This window comes from Esox lucius, chromosome 25 (genome assembly GCF_011004845.1).
Source record: "Esox lucius isolate fEsoLuc1 chromosome 25, fEsoLuc1.pri, whole genome shotgun sequence".
Taxonomy (NCBI): domain Eukaryota; kingdom Metazoa; phylum Chordata; class Actinopteri; order Esociformes; family Esocidae; genus Esox; species Esox lucius.
This window is the reverse complement of record NC_047593.1, coordinates 14,309,396-14,327,551: the sequence shown is the minus strand read 5'-3', so window position 1 is coordinate 14,327,551 and position 18,156 is coordinate 14,309,396. Positions and strand designations below refer to the sequence as shown.

The window sequence follows — 18,156 nt, the reverse complement described above, 5'->3', positions numbered from 1 at the left end:
GCATGTAGAAGTCTGTCATTTTTATAATCGGAATCTATAACAAAAATCCAGAAAATCACATTGTATGATTTTTAAGTAATTCATTTGCATTTTATTGAATGACATAAGTATTTGATACATCAGAAAACAGACTTTTATATTTGGTAAAGAAACCTTTGTTTACAGAGATCATACGTTTCCTGTAGTTCTTGACCAGGTTTGCACACACTGCAGCAGGGATTTTAGCCCACTCCTCCATACAGACCTTCTCCAGATCCTTCAGGTTTCGGGGCTGTCGCTGGGCAATACGGACTTTCAGCACCCTCCAAAGATTTTCTATTGGGTTCAGGTCTTGAGACTGGCTAGGCCACTCCAGGACCTTGAGATGCTTCTTACGGAGCCACTCCTTAGTTGCCCTGGCTGTGTGATTCGGGTCGTTGTCATGCTGGAAGACCCCGCCACGACCCATCTTCAATGCTCTTACTGAGGGAAGGAGGTTGTTGGCCAAGATCTCACAATACATGCCCCATCCATCCTCCCTCAATATGGTGCAGTCTTCCTGTCCCCTTTGCAGAAAAGCATCCCCAAAGAATGATGTTTCCGCCTCCATGCTTCACGTTTGGGATGGTGTTCTTGGGGTTGCACTCATCCTTCTTCTTCCTCCAAACACGGCGAATGGAGTTTAGACCAAAAAGCTCTATTTATGTCTCATCAGACCACATGACCTTGTCCCATTCCTCCTCTGGATCATCCAGATGGTCATTGGCAAACCTCAGACAGGCCTGGACATGCGCTGGCTTGAGCAGGGGGACTTTGCGTGCGCTGCAGGGTTTTAATCCATGACGGCATAGTGTGTTACTAATGGTTTTCTTTGAGACTGTGGTCCCAGCTCTCTTCAGGTCATTGACCAGGTCCTGCCGTGTAATTCTGGGCTGATCCCTCACCTTCCTCATGATCATTGATGCCCCACGAGGTGAGATCTTGCATGGAGCCCCAGACCGAGGGAGATTGACCGTTATCTTGAACTTCTTCCATTTTCTAATAATTGCGCCAACAGTTGTTGCCTTCTAACCAAGCTACTTGCCTATTGTCCTGTAGCCCATCCTAACCTTGTGCAGGTCTACAATTTTATCCCTGATGTCCATACACAGCTCTCTGGTCTTGGCCATTGTGGAGACGTTGGTGTCTGTTTGTTTGATTGAGTGTGTGGACAGGTGCAGTTAATACAGGTAATGAGTGGAGAACAGGAGGGCTTCTTAAAGAAAAACTAACAGGTCTGTGAGAGCCGGGATTCTTACTGGTTGGTAGGTGATCAAATACTTATGTCATGCAATAAAATGCAAATAAATTATTTACAAATCATACCTTTAGATTTTCTGGATTTTTGTTTTAGATTCCGTCTCTCACAGTTGAAGTGTACCTATGATAAAAATGACAGACTTCTACATGCTTTGTAAGCAGGAAAGCCTGCTAAATCGGCAGGTTATTAAATACCTGTTCTCCCCACTGTAAATGACAGAAACAAACTCTGGGCTAACGTTTTATATTTTCTGTCACATCTGCCTTTTATATAGTGTTTACTTTTGAGATTCCGTTACCGTTCTGTTTAGATCACTTTCCACAGCCAAATCCATCAGGTAATATATGATTTATTAAACTTAGCTTAGTCATTCATTGCAGAAGTTTAAACGGTGCAGAGTTTTATGAGTCCTGATGGACAGGCCTTTCATCTGTTGGCGTTTGCCGCAGGCTCCGCGGGCGATGGGCGAGACGCGCATCCCTCTGGGGAGGACGGAGAGAGGACGGCGAGGGAAGCAAGAGAGATTAGTTCATCCATTGAAACAAACTTGACGGAAATGGTGGACGCTCTCATTATTCATTCTCTCCCTGTCAACATGAGGTATGGCTGTACCTCTGTCTCGCTCATTCTCTCTGTCTCTGGGCGCTCTTCTTCACCAAACCCGTTCAGCTGATTATGTGAACACGGTGGCACTAAATGCCTCATTAGTAAGACCGGGATGTCATGTAAATGAAGGACAAATGTATTGGCTCTACAGTTGCACTCACAGTTTTATGCATTCTAGCCCTCGTGCAGTGTTTGCAGTTTTATTTTCACATCATCACTATGTCAAATCAATCATTGTGTGCTTATGAAAACAAAATAATTCCAAGATGCATATTTGCAATTTATTCTCATGGTGACTCTTTTGGCTGTTGAGGTTATCCAATCATTGTCGTTTGGAAACAAATTTGGACAGCACCGTGGTTTATTTTTTATCGTATCCCCAATTTCAGTGCTATATTGATCTTGGTGTTAAAATAACGAAAAACTTTAAATGCCATTTTCACCAGATGCTGCAGCTAATAACCTGGCATGGAATAGTTAAAAAAAACCTTGTAGAGAAAATTGTTAAAGTCGCTGAAAGAAACCCAAACACAGGATAAAAAATTTGGAGGATGAGTATGCTGACATTAATATCACTGTAGAAAAATGTGTCCTCTAATTGGAAAAACCTGAACAACCAGAAAACCTTCAGAATATGACTGATTGTGTAAAATACATTTTACATAAGGTCCCTTTGCGACGTCAGGTTCAATGCCATTGGTCCTTTTAAAAGTTGCCACAGGGTTAAACCTCTTTTGTTTTTTTTGGAGGGAGTAAAGAAATTCTAGTTATCATATCATTCTTGCTGTGATGTGTGTGTGTGTGTGTGTGCGTTCAGTTTCCCCGTTCTGTGAGAAGTCTTGAGATGGAGAAGCATGCTTGAGAATTGCTTGTGCCAAGACAAAGAACTATCACATTGTGACAAAATAATAATGTGAGGCCAAGGTGGGCCGCGCAGCCCAACCCGCTGCGTCTGCCGAACATGTCCCACTTCGGGGGACTCCTACTCTAACCCCAAATAATAATATGCCTGTACAAATATCTTAAACCATCATTTGATAATGAGAAGCGTGGCCTTGTTCTGCACCTCACATAAACCAGTCACCTTAACCAAAAGCTTTATCAATCGACGTCCTTGAAAGCAGCAGCTGCTACTTCACTACTGAGGACATTTTAGTCCATGTCCAAGTTTCAATGTGTGCACACTCGGGGGGGGGGGTACAAAGAAAATGTATCGGGGTGACTAATGGTGACATCGCAGACATGGGTGGACAGAAATGAGACTTGGGACTACAGTGATTCTCCTCCCTTGTGAAATGACTTGGGTAACAAATAAGCACAATGTCAGCTGGGCTCCATTGACGAATAGCTCAGAGTTCAGGCAATGCCATTCTAACATTGAGTGAAATAATAGGCGTTAGATTATATTTGGTTAGACGTAGAAATATATAACCAAATCATCAGGTCATGAGTGGAAATGGCTGCCGTGTTACATTCACATTTGAGAGTAAGTGTAATGTTAAGATAATTTAAGTAGTTTCCTACCTGCCCTTGTGCATCTTCATACCTAAGAGGTTAAGTGTGTCTCATCAAAATGTTGATGATCAGCTGGCAACCTCGGCTTCTCTTTCGCCTCGCTTCAGGTGATTTGCGCCTCCTTATTCAGGAAATGTGACGGATCAGTTTTTCTTCGGTTCATGATGGATATTAATATAATTTCATAGACGTTGTCGTATATTCAGTCAAATCCTAGAATATCCAGTCATTTCAGATATCATAGACAGTTGACTTTCCAATACTCTTTCTGATTCTCTGGTGCATGAGTAGGCCACCCACAATTTGTTTTGACCGATCAGCTATATTTAGTGCTGCCAGAGAGATCGTAAAATATTTTACTTGTTTTGCTACATTTTTGTTTTTTCTTTTCATTTTTCTTTTATTTAATCACAGACGACGTGTACACTATGCGGTCGGAGTTAACAAGTTCCCTGTTTTACCTGCATGTGTGAAAGTTTTGGTGTCAACTATCGCCACTAGGGACATATTGCTTTATATGAGATAGAGTTTTGTTAGGGAGTCTCAGTCGAGGAGGTGTTTTAGCGTAAACGCCACTGTCTCGGCTCGCAATTCTTGCGAGTTTGATTCCTAACAGATTTTAGATTTTCTTCAAGTATTATCTAACCTTAACTGTTTTTGTTGACTTGCCTTATCCCTTAATCTTAAGCCTGAACACATTGCATTGTTTGCAGCACTTTCCTCTGTGTATACTGGTATTTTTGAATTGGCGTCACCAACGCTAACAGACTCTTGATGCCTAAGTTATGTCCATACACCAGAACACGTATATTAGCAGATAGTTTACTTTGAACTGACAGAAATTCACACCACGATGACACAACAATTTAGACAGACCGAATGTAGAAAGACTACATTTTCCTAGAACATCCCATTTGATGCAGATTTGACAGAGTGACCACAACAGCCAGACCATCCTTCAATAGACCACTGATTGGCCAGTGCATTTTTCTTAAGATTATGTAGTAATACTATATTTTATTAAGTCTGTCTGTTAATGATGAAAGTTTCAGATGGTTTTTGAGAGTTTTTTCCCCCCACTTTCCACCTACAAGTGTTGGAAGAGTCAACAGTATTTGGGTATAAGTTAACGTTGCCATTTTCACTAGGCAGATACTTTAAATTATTTGCGGAAGTATTGCCCTAAGGAAATTATTGCATTTCTGGTCTCTATGAAAAATCGGCTTGATGTCTGTGGTGTTCTCCTTGAAAGTGTTTGCTAACTAGCTTAACCAAATTAAATAGTGGAACGTATCTGTGAATGTGGTAGTTCCCTCTACGATGCTTTGAAACACAAACCACAGAAGGTCTGTTCTCATTAACTTAAAAAATAATAACTTGCTTTGTACTGAGGACTCAGGAAAAGCGCTCTCCCTCGCTCCGACTACACAACATCAGTAATTAATTTGCATTAATGTGAAGTTGCTCATATTCCGGCGCCCTGTGCATCTCCTCAGTGTGTGGGAGCGCCGCAGTTCCATGAAGAGAAACCAGAGCGTCTTCACAGATTTAAATTCCGTAAGATGCAGCGGTTATCGCCGGATAAGATCTGCAACAGCGCAAAACACATTTTATGAGTGTTGTTTGCCTGTGGAGATGGGAAGTAGTAGTCAGGCCACCTCCATCAACCTTCCCAACACCCCCCCCCCCTATATCTCTCCCCCCCTTCCACTATCAGCTTAGAGGGAAATAGATTGTCTCCTGGCTCCCAAAATCAATTTGTGTCAGCACACCGGGCCCTCTTTCTAGAAGTGCCAATGCAGAGAAACACTTGGTATTCACAAAATGAAGTAATGGGTGACTGTAAATCCGGACCGGAGAGACCCTGTCGGCTCCACTTAGGTTTAGGGAAGATCTCTGCCACAGATGCATCTGGTTAGCATCTCCTGTGGGCATGACATCCTTCTGTCTGTCTCTTTAGCCCGCTCGCTCTCATTTTTAAACTGTTAGCCTACATGTCGTTATGAGGAGTGCGATGGTAATTCCATCGACAGGAACTCTTAAAGGAGTAAGTACCAAGACAAAATTCTCTTGGCACAATTAACAGTTTATTATATAGAGAGACGCGTCAAAAGCTTACAGAATAATCATCTGAGGAATCTCTGAGCTAGATGCATGAACAGTCAGTATTTATTACCGTTAAAAAGGGATGTGCTAAGATTCTGCCCAGCTGTCTTATTTCACAAAGGTTTTACCCAAAAGGTGGGCTGCCCCCCCACCTTATCCTTCCTGCCATAATGTTTACTGTTGTGTTTACCTAAAGAGGCCAATTGCCCCCCCAAGGGCCACATTTCTAAGGAACAAAGGACAGATACCCTTATTGGTTTAAGCAGATAAACATATAGCGTACCTAATTATCCTCTGATATTATACAGACGTGTGTCACCAACAAAGACCAGAGTTAAATACCAGGTAATAGAAAAGCAGACATTTCTCAAATGTACATCAGTTCAAGAATTTCTATAACAGGAGGTATTTTGAGGTATTGACAAGAAGAGGAAGCGTTGGCTGGGAGATTTTACGCTAATTGAACAGTAGATTTACACGTGTCCGCAAGGTGTGTGTGTGTGTGTGTGTGTGTGTGTGTGTGTGTGTGTTGGCTTGATTTTTACTCAGGCAACAATAGTTTGCTTTGTGTCATTCAGCAGAATGCGCGCGCGTACGTGCGTGTGCAGTGAGCATTTTTATCCCGAACAAAGTACGCCAAGAGATTAATTGACCACGTCTACCCACACATCTGCCTCAATGTCCCTTGATATATTGCTGTAGTTTTTAACATAGGGATATTTCTGAACACCATAAATATAGCCATTCCTTATGTTCTGTTCACCCTGAGCAGCAGTAACAAACGGCAGGTTGGGCCGTGGTAACAGACGCTCTATAGTGCATATTGAAAATTCATGAGGGTTTGGGGGGGGGGGGGGGGGGGACTAGGCTAATTTCTCAACGAGGAGGTAGAGTGACAGTGCCACCACACTCAAGCTCTGTTTGTAAAATCCCATCCAGATGAAACCACGTGAAATAAATGTTAAGTTGCCAGACAGGCCATTAATAAAAACACTGCGCGTTTTGATTCAAAGGCACGCTGAACGGCATCGCCAGGGGTGGGAGACATGCTATTAGTCAGTGCTGGGAAGAGGAGGTCTTATCTCGGGCTAACTGCTGTCTTTTGGGGCTCTTTGACTCCCCTTGGGTTTGCTTCGGCCTTCGCTTTATCGTTGGGTGATACACACCACTGTGGAGGAATTAGCGGTCCGAGACAGTAGTGGCATCGACAGAGGAGCAAGATCAGAGAAACTGCATCGATTGGTTTGCTGTTTGGTTTTATAACAACCTGGAACCTCCTCATTGGGAAGAATCAAACAGATCAATGCAGATGGAATTTGGTCGTTTGGAAGTCGCTACGGCTGCTGCCGGGCTTTGATGCAAGAGGGCTTTTGGAATGTTTTGTTAGTTAGGTAATTGAAAATGAGAGTAGCAAAGGCTCATAGGTGCTGGGTCAAAACCTTAATTTGTTAATGCTATTTAATATTTTAGGTTTGAATCCTTTCACCTCACAAACCGATGGTTTAAGGACTGTGGTCTTGGTAAGAAATGTAAGTACACTACCTTTCAAATGTTTGGGATCACTTAGAAAGGTCCTTGTTTAAAAAAAGAAAAAAAACAACTAGTACATTTCTAGTACATTTAAAAAAGCATACATTGTTAATGTTGTAAATTACTATTTTAGCTGGAAACATATTTACATAGGTGCACAGAGGCCCGTTATCAGCAACCATTCCTCCTGTGTTCCAGTGGCATGTTTGCTAATCCAGGTTTATCATTTTAAAAGACTAATTAACATTAGAAAACCCTTTTACAATTATGTTAGCACAGAGAAAGATTGCAAAATGTGTAATAGACAGACATATCTAAGTTTTAAGGTGTTTGGATCACGAAGAACATTTGTGAGACGCAGACCAAATGAATAAAAAGAGGCTGGAAGAGTGACTCCATCTATCAAGCATGGTGGAGGCAGTGTGATGGTCTGGGGATGCTGTTGTGGTGGTGAAGTGGGAAATGTATAGAGGGTAAACGGGATCGTGAAGAAGGAAAGCTATCACCCTATTTTGCAACACCATGCCATACCCTGTATACGGCGCCAATTTCCTCCTACAATAGGACAATGACCCAAGGCACAGCTCCAAACTATGCAGTAACTATTTATAGAAGAAGCAGTCAGCTGGTAAGTCACCAGATCTCAACCCTATTAAGCTGTTTTGGAATCAGCTTGACCGTATGGTACTGTGGTCTTGGTAAGTGCCCATCATGCCAATTCTACTCCTGGGAGATGTTTCAGGAAGCATGGTGTGAAATCCCTTCAGATTACCTCAGCAAATTGACAACTAGAATGCCAAAGTTCTGCAAGGTTTTAATTGCTGCAAATGGAGGATTCTTTGACTAGAGCAAAGTTTGAAGGACACAATTAATTATATATATTAAAAATAATTATTTCTAACCATGCCAATTATACTTCCTATTCATTTTACTGTATTTCCTATTCAAACTAATTTCACGTATGTTTTCATGGAAAACCAGGACATTTCTAAGTGACCCTAAACTTTGAATGGCACTGCATGTATAACCCAATGTTACAGTGCTCTGCAAACTAATTGAAAATAATGCAATAATCCTTTCCTCAGCTTGGAATCAACGGCCTTCCCCTTTCTTCTGTTTTCCAGTGAAAATCAATTACCTTGTTTTGCTTTCAAAGTGTTTACTCACGGAAGGCTACACTACCTCAGCGTTTTTGAGAGCGCGCTAGAGCGATCGAGGGAGAGAGCGGTCGAGGGAGAGAGCGGTCGAGGGAGAGAGCGGTCGAGGGAGAGAGCGGTCGAGGGAGAGAGCGGTCGAGGGAGAGAGCGGTCGAGGGAGAGAGCGGTCGAGGGAGAGAGCGGTCGAGGGACCGAGGGAGAGAGCGGTCGAGGGACCGAGGGAGAGAGCGGTCGAGGGACCGAGGGAGAGAGCGGTCGAGGGACCGAGGGAGAGAGCGGTCGAGGGACCGAGGGAGAGAGCGGTCGAGGGACCGAGGGAGAGAGCGGTCGAGGGACCGAAGAAGGGAGAGGGAGGGAGCGGGGGACGATCGTGGGAGAGAGCGGGGGAAGCAGTCGAGGGAGAAAGTGGGGAGAGCGAGAGTGTGAGGGAGAGCGGGGGAGAGCGGGGAAGCGAGAGAAGGAGAAAGTGGGAGATGGAGGGAGAGAGCGGTAGAGTGATCGTGGGAGAGAGCAGGGGAGAGGGAGAGAGCGGGGGAGCGATCGCAGGGGAGAGGGAGAGGGCGGGGGAGAGAACTGGGGAGAGGGAGGAAGGGAGCACAGGAGTGGGAGAGAGCGGGGGAGGGAGAGTAGCCCAAAGTGTTGCAGACTAGGCAGGTCAGCGTTCAGGAGCCTCATGCAGTGGAGGCTAACAGAGCCAGTCTGAATCCCAAATGCCACACTGTCCCCTGCATAGTGGTCTACTATGAGCACCGGCTCTGGTCAAAAGGAGTGTACTGTGTACTATCCACATATTAGACAGCCATTTGGACCCTCGGTTTGTTTACTGCAGCAGGGAGGTTACGGACGGAGGTGTCCCTGAACGTTACTCTCTGCAGGTGTTTCCGGATGTCTCTCCACCGGCCTAAAATCGCTGCAGGTGGAGGGATGTCCCATCTGCCGGTCTCAGCGTGTCACTGCCTGATGAGAGGCCCTTTGTCCACTGTTGGCTCACTGCTGAAAGTTGTGAACTGCTGCTGTAGTTCACAACCGAATCCTGATGGTTCACTGCGGAAACTGGTGATTATAGTTCACAACCGACTCCTGATGGTTCACTGGCAGCTCTGCAGGGACGAAGCCTACCATAGAAACAGGCAATAAGGGGATTCTAGTTGTTTCCATCGATGGATAGCTGCTGTGATAGCTGTGGAGTACAGTAGATGTACCAGGCGAGGCCTTTGCTAACCCCTCCCAGTCAAGTCACACACTGCCTCTAGCAGGCAGATGGACAGCACAGGTTGAACGTGAACGAATACATACACTACCTTCCTGGTTTCTTGCCAGTGCTGTGCTCCTCAGTTGTTGGCAATCTGCCCCACAGAGGGAATACTAACTTGACCGAAATGTCAATGTATAAATGTGCGCATCAACTGGAAATGAATATGTAGGATATATACTTTTACTACTCAATTCACATTATCGCTCATTCTTTCTGCTTAGTGTACTGAACTTGAATGTATGGGGATTTTATGTAGATTTTGTATATTTTGTCCGTATACTAACAACAATTTTACAAGCAATATTCTGGTTATGTGTAAATGTACTCAGGGAAAGGTAAAGGTGATTCTGTTTCAAAAACACCGCTCTGCTATTTAGACATGCAGGAGCATTGTACTGAAAAAGACCAGGCACATAAGGGGTCTGTGATTTCGGGTTAATGAGCTAAGAATGAAAACATTTCTGAAGGCATTTGGATCTGATCTACAGGGAACTTTGAACTCTTAAGTCACTTCGTTGAAGGTTTGTGACACAGTCCTTATCAGTGTTGACTAGATAAGCAGTTCTTAAGTTCCATTTGCATGGGTGCTTTGTTCCACAAAAACATTCAAATTTCTTGGTCACAGATTACATTAAATCATTTTCAAATTTGATAATATGGAAATCAAAATGATAATTTTCGTTGCATATTCCAACCAGATGAATTGATAGGATATAAAAAAAGCGTGATTATCATAAACAAACATTAATACTAATAATCTGGGCTTTGGGGACCAGTCTTTTTGGATAACATACACACACTCACAGGCACAGAAGCACATTTAGAAGGCTTTTGTGTTTTTCGTCTGCCGTAGCTTAGGCAATCGCAGGCACGCGCTCCACAGTCAATAGTTCTCAAATGGCAGTTGGCGTTGGAGAACCAGAGTACGGTCCCCGCCAAACCCGGCACCTTGTGTTCCCACATATGTAATTTCCAGTAACTCGTGAATGGGTGCTGATTGACTGTCCTTTGGTGCCAAAATGTGTATTATGCTGTGATTGTCCTGTATTCGGGCAAATATCGTGTCAAGTCTTTGTCATTTAAATAAATATTTTAGTTAGAATGGGCCCTGAGATGTTTTGTTTGTTGTTGTTTTTGTTTTTTCTGGTTTCTGACAATGTTTTGTGAGTCACAGTTTTTCATCCCTACTTTGAATTAATGAGGCCATGGCCTGCCTCTCTTCCTCCCTGCCTCCCTGGCTCTCTGCCTCCCTGGCTCTCTGCCTCCCTGGCTCTCTGCGCCTCTGCCTCCCTGCCTCCCTGGCTCTCTGCCTCCCTGGCTCTCTGCCTCCCTGGCTCTCTGCCTCTCTGCCTCCCTGGCTCTCTGCCTCTCTGCCTCCCTGGCTCTCTACCTCCCTGGCTCTCTGCCTCCCTGGCTCTCTGCCTCTCTCCCACATCCCTTTTCCGTAATGCCTAGATTAATAATGCCTTGTTAATATCAGAACCATCATGTCAGTATTGCCTTGTTTAATGTAACCATTCGTTTTACAATCTGAAGTAGAGTATATCTGTTTGCTTAGATGATTAAATTCTCAGACCTGTTCTTGCATTCAAGCGCTGAATTCATATGGCCTTGCCTCTGTCTAGTGTGCCTCCATAAATGAAATGTGGAAGCTTATTTGGCCTGAACTGTGTTCAGTCTGGCAGTCCATTGAAGGACAGTGGGGATCATGCATCGCCATCCACAAACATTATATATTTACAGAGAACAGGTTTAGAGCGGAACTTTTGAATACCAAAATCTGTTCTCATTTGCTGTCTGGTCATTTTGGCATCTCCCTAAACACACACACACACACACTCACACTAACAATTGTTATTAAAAAAGATTTTTATAAAACCCTAAACCATTTTTATTATTTAGCTGACACGCTTTTTACACAACGACTTCCATACATTGTAGGGAGTAAATGGGGATGAATTAAGTGACCATGATGATTTGATGGCCAAGTTGGTAATGTAACTAGGATACAGCATTAACGCCCCTTTCCTTATCATCAGATGCATGTGTAACAGGCAGGACCTTAGGACCCTGTAGCCTAGAACAGACTGATTGGGGAGGGTACATAAGGCAGTGGGATCCCGTGAGAGTTCACAATCCCATTTGCCAGGAAGTGACCCTTTTGGCTCCACGTGTTCCCAACGTTGAACCTGTGAAAGAATCTCAAGATTTACCTGTTTGATGTACAAACCCGATTCCAAAAACGTTGGGACACCGTACATTTGGGAATAAAAACAGAATGTAATGATGTGGATGGTTCAAATTTCAATATTTTATTCAGAATACAACATAGATGACATATGAAATGTTTAAACTGAGAAAATGTATCACTTTAAGGGACAAATAAGTTGATTTTAAATTTCATTGCGTCAACACATCTCAAAAAAGTTGGGACAAGGCCATGTTTACCACTGTGTGGCATCCCCTCTTCTTTTTATAACAGACTGCAAACGTCTGGGGACTGAGGAGACAAGTTGCTCAAGTTTATGAATAGGAATGTTGTCCCATTCTTGTTTAATACAGGCTTCTAGTTGATCAACTGTCTTTGGTCTTCTTTGTCGCACCTTCCTCTTTATGATGCGCCAAATGTTTTCAATGGGTGAAAGATCTGGACTGCAGGCTGGCCATTTCAGTACCCGGATCCTTCTTCTATGCAGCCATGACATTGTAATTGATGCAGTATGTGGTCTGGCATTATCATGTTGGAAAATGCAAGGTCTTCCCTGAAAGAGACGACGTCTGGATGGGAGCATATGTTGTTCTAGAACTTGGATATAACTGTCAGCATTGATGGTGCCTTTCCAGATGTGTAGGCTGCCCTTGCCACACGCATTTATGCAACCCCATACCATCAGAGATGCAGGCTTCTGAACTGAGCGCTGATTACAAATTGGGTTGTCCTTGTCCTCTTTAGTCCGGATGACATGGCGTCCCAGTTTTTCAAAATGAACTTCGTCTGACCACAGAACACTTTTCCATTTTGCCACAGTCCATTTTAAATGATCCTTGGCCCAGGGAAAATGCCTGCGCTTCTGGATCCTGTTTAGATACGGCTTCTTTTTTGACCTATAGAGTTTTAGCTGTCAATGGCGAATGGCACGGTGGATTGTGTTCACCGACAATGTTTTCTGGAAGTATTCCTGAGCCCATGTTGTGATTTCCATTACAGTATCATTCCTGTATGTGATGCAGTGCCGTCTGAGGGCCCGAAGATCACAGGCATCCAGTATGGTTTTCCGGCCTTGACCCTTACGCACAGAGATTGTTCCAGATTCTCTGAATCTTTGGATGATATTATGCACTGTAGATGATAACTTCAAACTCTTTGCAATTTTTCTCTGAGAAACTCCTTTCTGTTATTGCTCCGCAGCATTGGGGGAATTGGTGATCCTCTGCCCATCTTGACTTCTGAGAGACACTGCCACTCTGAGAGGCTCTTTTTATACCCAATCATGTTGCCAATTGGTCCTCCAGCTGTTCCTTATCTGTACATTTAACCTTTCCGGCCTCTTATTGCTACCTGTCCAAACTTTTTTGGAATGTTTAGCTCTCATGAAATCCAAAATGAGCCAATATTTGGCATGACATTACAAAATGTCTCACTTTCAACATTCGATATGTTCTCTATATTCTATTGTGAATTAAATATCAGTTTATGAGATTTGTTAATTATTCCATTCCTTTTTTACTCACAATTTGTCCCAACTTTTTTGGAATCGGGTTTGTAGCAGAACCTAGAAAACCAAACGTGATACTTACCTGCCGATCCATCGGAAACCTGATTAACCACACAGCCACTGCTTTTCCTTCATATATAATCAGAAATGGTAGTATCTTTAGCTTCAGCACTTTGCCGTTAATCTCGGGTTCCCAGGCCATGTTTGGGTGTAACTACCTTTGTTTGCTTTATGTATAGTTTTCCTTTTCACCATAGTAGCCCTAGTTCATCCCCTGGCCCCACCTATTACCCAGTATGCAGTGTGTTGGTACAGAGGGCCGTGTATAACTTGTGTGGTGTCTGGCTCGTTTCCGTTCTGTACTTGCGATCACCCTCCCTTTAGTGCATTTTAACTGACACAAAACCTTCTGTGTTGCCTTGAATGGTCTCGTTGTTTTAAGATGTCCTCAAACAAATTGTTATATGTTTTCATACAAAAGGCTCTTCCTTTTCCTTCCTTTATGGGAAACCTAGCGTGGGGATTTGGGTTAGAATGGGCAAGCTGTCGGTGAAGTTGTGTGGCTCTCACCATAAGGAGAGTGCCGTTGTCAGTTGGTCTGGTTTACCAAAATCTAAAGCATCTAGTAGAAAATAATGTACACTCACATATTTGTTTTTCTATACCAGAAAATCGATCTTTCTTTTCCACAAAGGAGAAAGCTAACCCTGAACTTAACCTAATCTTAACATAAATTGCCTAAGCTTTATGCATAAAATGTATCTACCCCTAATGCCTAACCCTAAACATAACATGGATTGCCTTGACCTAAAAGTAACTGGACTTTAAACACTAAAAGTTCTCTTATGCCGAAAATAGTATTTTTCACACTGGGGGCCGGCATAGATACCATGTTGGTTTTTATGTGTTGTTACACATGGATCACACACACCACAGTGTTCCTTCATTGTATTCTGTAGTTTGTCTCAGGAAACCCAATCAGGCTCGGGAACTCTCCTCGGAAACACTCTGGCTGTCTGCGTAGCCCCTTTGACAGCAGCTAAAATGAAGGGCCTCTGAGTACTGAGAGAGAGAGGGAAGGAGCGAGGCAGATGGATAGGGGTATTTATTGGGCCACCTAGCCAGTCTTCTCAATCTCATCCCCTGTGAAGTTTAAGTGCTCTTCTATTTTTCATCAGGTAGAAAAGCCAATTGTCTGAGAATGCTCGACAAATACAGCTCTTTCTGGCAGACCTACGCCATTTTATCATCTGGTACAAGAAATCCCCTTCGGTTCTTTTGTTTGGAGCAGCTAAATATTGGGATTTTGAGTTTTAATATGAGACCGGCTCAGGGATATTACATTTTTCATGCATTTAATAGATGTGTGTCGAAGTGAGTAAAGAGTGACGTGTGGAGTGGTTTGGTGAAGAGGGCGTTTCTAATTATTCCCATGTACTTGAGTGTGTCTCCTTTTCATTTTAGGTTCTGAGGATTTTCAAAGGACTTTTCTTTTGGAGGGCAGAGTTTGGAGAAGGGCGGGGGTAAGTCCAGCACCCCTGCGAGTTTGACTAATTTTCCAGTCTTCGACACATCAGAAAAGTTTTTTCCCCTCATATCATCTAAAAGATAAGGAATGGCTGCAGACACCGCTCCCATAGAGACAATTGATCCTGCTGACAGTTGATCCCGGTAGCTGTCTCGTAATCATCAAATGCCTATAAAGGTGTCATTGTCTTAAATGAAATGCATTAGCTTGTACAAGATGCCCTCTATTGGAGTACCTTTAAACTTGAGTAATTAACACAGCCTTAGATGGAGACACACACACACACACACACACACACACACACACACACACACACACAGGAGAGTGGCTACTAAGTGAAGGGACAGTACTTCCGTTTTGCTCATCAGCCAATTTGTCTCCCAACATCTGAATCATCATCCATCATCCATGAACACTAGGCTGTTAACCCTAATGGCAAAGACATTTAAGAATGTGCCATTTAAAAAGAGAAACTTGGTCATGAGTTTCAATGAAGATCAATGAGCTTACGACATCAATTAGCAATGTAAATGTAATTGCATTTGCTTCTCGTGAACGGAAACTTTTGCCTAATTCATTAACTAATTATCAGACCCAAAATGATTGTTGCCTGTTAAACGTTCTGCTATAAGCAGTCAATTGTAATTATACTTTTGACCCCAAAGTTTGGTGTGTTTTTACGGGAGCATTTTGCTAACAAACCTATTTAGTCCATATCTGTAAGCATTTGTACTGAATGCTAGTTTTGTGTTGGAAATATAATCAGTAATCTGATATTATAATCACAACACATGGCAGCCATTTTGTTCTTTCTTCTGATTAATAAGGCCTTCGTCTTCTCCGAGACTTTAAAGCAAAAGCAAGAACAATAATGCCCCCGGCCAATATTCAACAGTGAAATTAAAAATGTAAAGCATATCAAAGGCAATTTGGTCCTGTTTTAATGATTGGGTATAGCCGAATGAGGGCCATGGGAGATGGGAGCGATAGGTTGAAATTAAAATGTCACGTCAGCTTGTTTTATCTGATTTAGGCTTGGGTTACATCAAACGACGAGAGAAGAGAAGCTGCCAGGAAAAAATGGGGCTAAGGGGAAAAAAGACTAGCTGTTATTTCAAAATGTCTTCTGCTGAAATCCAATGTAAAGTCACATTACTCTCACTCCCTTTTGTTCTCTCTGTTCTTTTTTTCCTCCCTCCCAATGACAATGTATTTACCTAACCACGCCCATTTCAATGTATTTACCTAACCACGCCCATTTCAATGTATTTACCTAACCACGCCCATTTCAATGTATTTACCTAACCAAGCCCATTTCAAATAGAAACATACTTATAGTATTGCTCTGATTCATGAAGAAGTCATCTTTAAGAATAATTTAAAAACCAGCCTCACTCGGCCGCCAGCTTAGCTTTCGGATTGATAAACTGGAGAATGTGAAGATGCAGAATCCCAGTTGTTTTCTTTCACAGGGCTGGCGTTGTGCTGGACGCGTGTCAAACGGTCAATCTAAATCCATGGAAACTAACATGGAAACTATCAAGCAATTTACAGCCGTGCCAACCGGCCCTATTGGATTCCTTTATCCCACCCCGCCAGATTCTGTCACTCTAATTACAATGTACTGTGCAAAAGTCTGTCCTCCTGTCTGTGTATGTGTGTGGCATAATTTCTCTTTTGTCCTAGGCTACTAGTTTAATATTCAGTTGGGCTACGGCCGTGTGAGATGCAGATGAGGGAAAAAAAATACATAATCTCCAAACATGTCTGTACATGAGCAATTAGGTTTAAGTGCCTTGCTCCAGGATCAAATGTTCACCCTGTCAGGGCAGGGATTCAAACCCTGCAACGTTTGGTGGCTGGCCCTACACCCCAGCCACTGGGCTCTTTTCCACTAGAGTAACACGCCGACAATCCGATTTCCAGTTTACTACTGTTCACCCCAAACCTCAGCTCGCGACCGGCTCTACCCTCAAACGGAACCTCAGCCTGCAACCGGCTCTACCCTCACATGGAACCTCAGCCTCCGACCGGCTCCACCCTCACACGGAACCTCAGCTCGCGACCGGCTCCACCCTCACACGGAACCTCAGCTCGCGACCGGCTCCACCCTCACATGGAACCTCAGCTCGCGACCGGCTCTACGCTCACACGGAACCTCAGCTCGTGACCGGCTCTACCCTCACAGGGAACCTCAGCTCGCGACCGGCTCCACCCTCACACGGAACCTCAGCTCGCGACCGGCTCTACCCTCACACGGAACCTCAGCTCGCGACCGGCTCCACCCTCACACGGAACCTCAGCTCGCGACCGGCTCCACCCTCACACGGAACCTCAGCTCGCGACCGGCTCCACCCTCACACGGAAACCTCAGCTCGCGACCGGCTCCACCCTCACACGGAAACCTCAGCTCGCGACCGGCTCCACCCTCACACGGAAACCTCAGCTCGCGACCGGCTCCACCCTCACACGGAAACCTCAGCTCGCGACCGGCTCCACCCTCACACGGAAACCTCAGCTCGCGACCGGCTCCACCCTCACACGGAACCTCAGCCTGCGACCGGCTCCACCCTCCTGCCAGAACTGTCGGTCTGTCTACTTAAAAAAAAACAGTGGTTATTCTTGGATTTGTTCCTATTAATCTTGATTTCTCACTTGCTGACAGCCCCCCTCCTGCCAGTTCTTTGAAAGCAGTTAAATCCTATGATTTGCAGAACACTAGACAATTCAAATGTGATGGGGGGGCAGAGGGCGGGGGGGCAGGTGTAGAAACATTCCTACAGTCTGGAAAGATAGAGGGAATCGGAGGAGGTCGTTTAGATCGTCTGCAGCTTCTGTTGCCGGAGAATAAAAGGAGTTGTTGCGTGGTTACAGGTTTTTTACTTTATCCCCGAGTTCAGAGAGCCACAAACAGCCAGCAACATCATTACGCCGGTAGATCTCAAGAAGTGGTTTTAACTTGAAGAGTTTTTGTAATGATGAACTCCTTGGCTAATAAATCTTCCCTTAGGGTACTGAGAGAAACGAAAGCAAGAGGTGCGATGGCCTTCATTTAGTTTGTCTTCACTTGTAATTATATCAAAGTACCTTGCAGATTGGTTCACCCCAAATGTGACCAGCGCAATGAAGTGTGAAGTCTCTCTCTCCCTTCCTCTCTCGTGTTCTCTCTCTTTTGGTTTAGGCAATAGCATGTCAAGGGAATTCAGTTGTCTGCTCTTAAATTGCATATAGAAACCAACAATCAGTGCCAGAGCTCAAACTGTTGCCATTTCACACAACCATCAAAATTAAAGTTTTGCTTTAGCCGCACACCCGTTGTGGAACAGCTAATGTGTTATTCCATGTTTTTCTGCCCTTCCACATCAATTTTCTACAGAGATCTCAGCAGAAACATTAAATCGATACGCTTCTCTGTCTAGTCAACCACTGATAAAGAACGAATTTAACTATGAAGATGTCTTTTA

At 43.9% G+C, this 18,156-nt stretch overlaps 1 long non-coding RNA gene across 1 annotated transcript in view; it reads left to right on the top strand.

Moving 5' to 3' along the window:
* The window catches only part of LOC105020949, a 37,896-nt gene extending 21,619 nt beyond the window's left edge, over positions 1–16,277 (top strand). Inside the window, exons 2-4 of the long non-coding RNA XR_002196162.2 lie at positions 1,729–1,879; positions 14,629–14,687; positions 16,165–16,277. This is a non-coding gene — a long non-coding RNA (uncharacterized LOC105020949). The remainder of the gene's footprint in view (positions 1–1,728; positions 1,880–14,628; positions 14,688–16,164) is intronic.
* Positions 16,278–18,156: the final 1,879 nt, after the last annotated feature.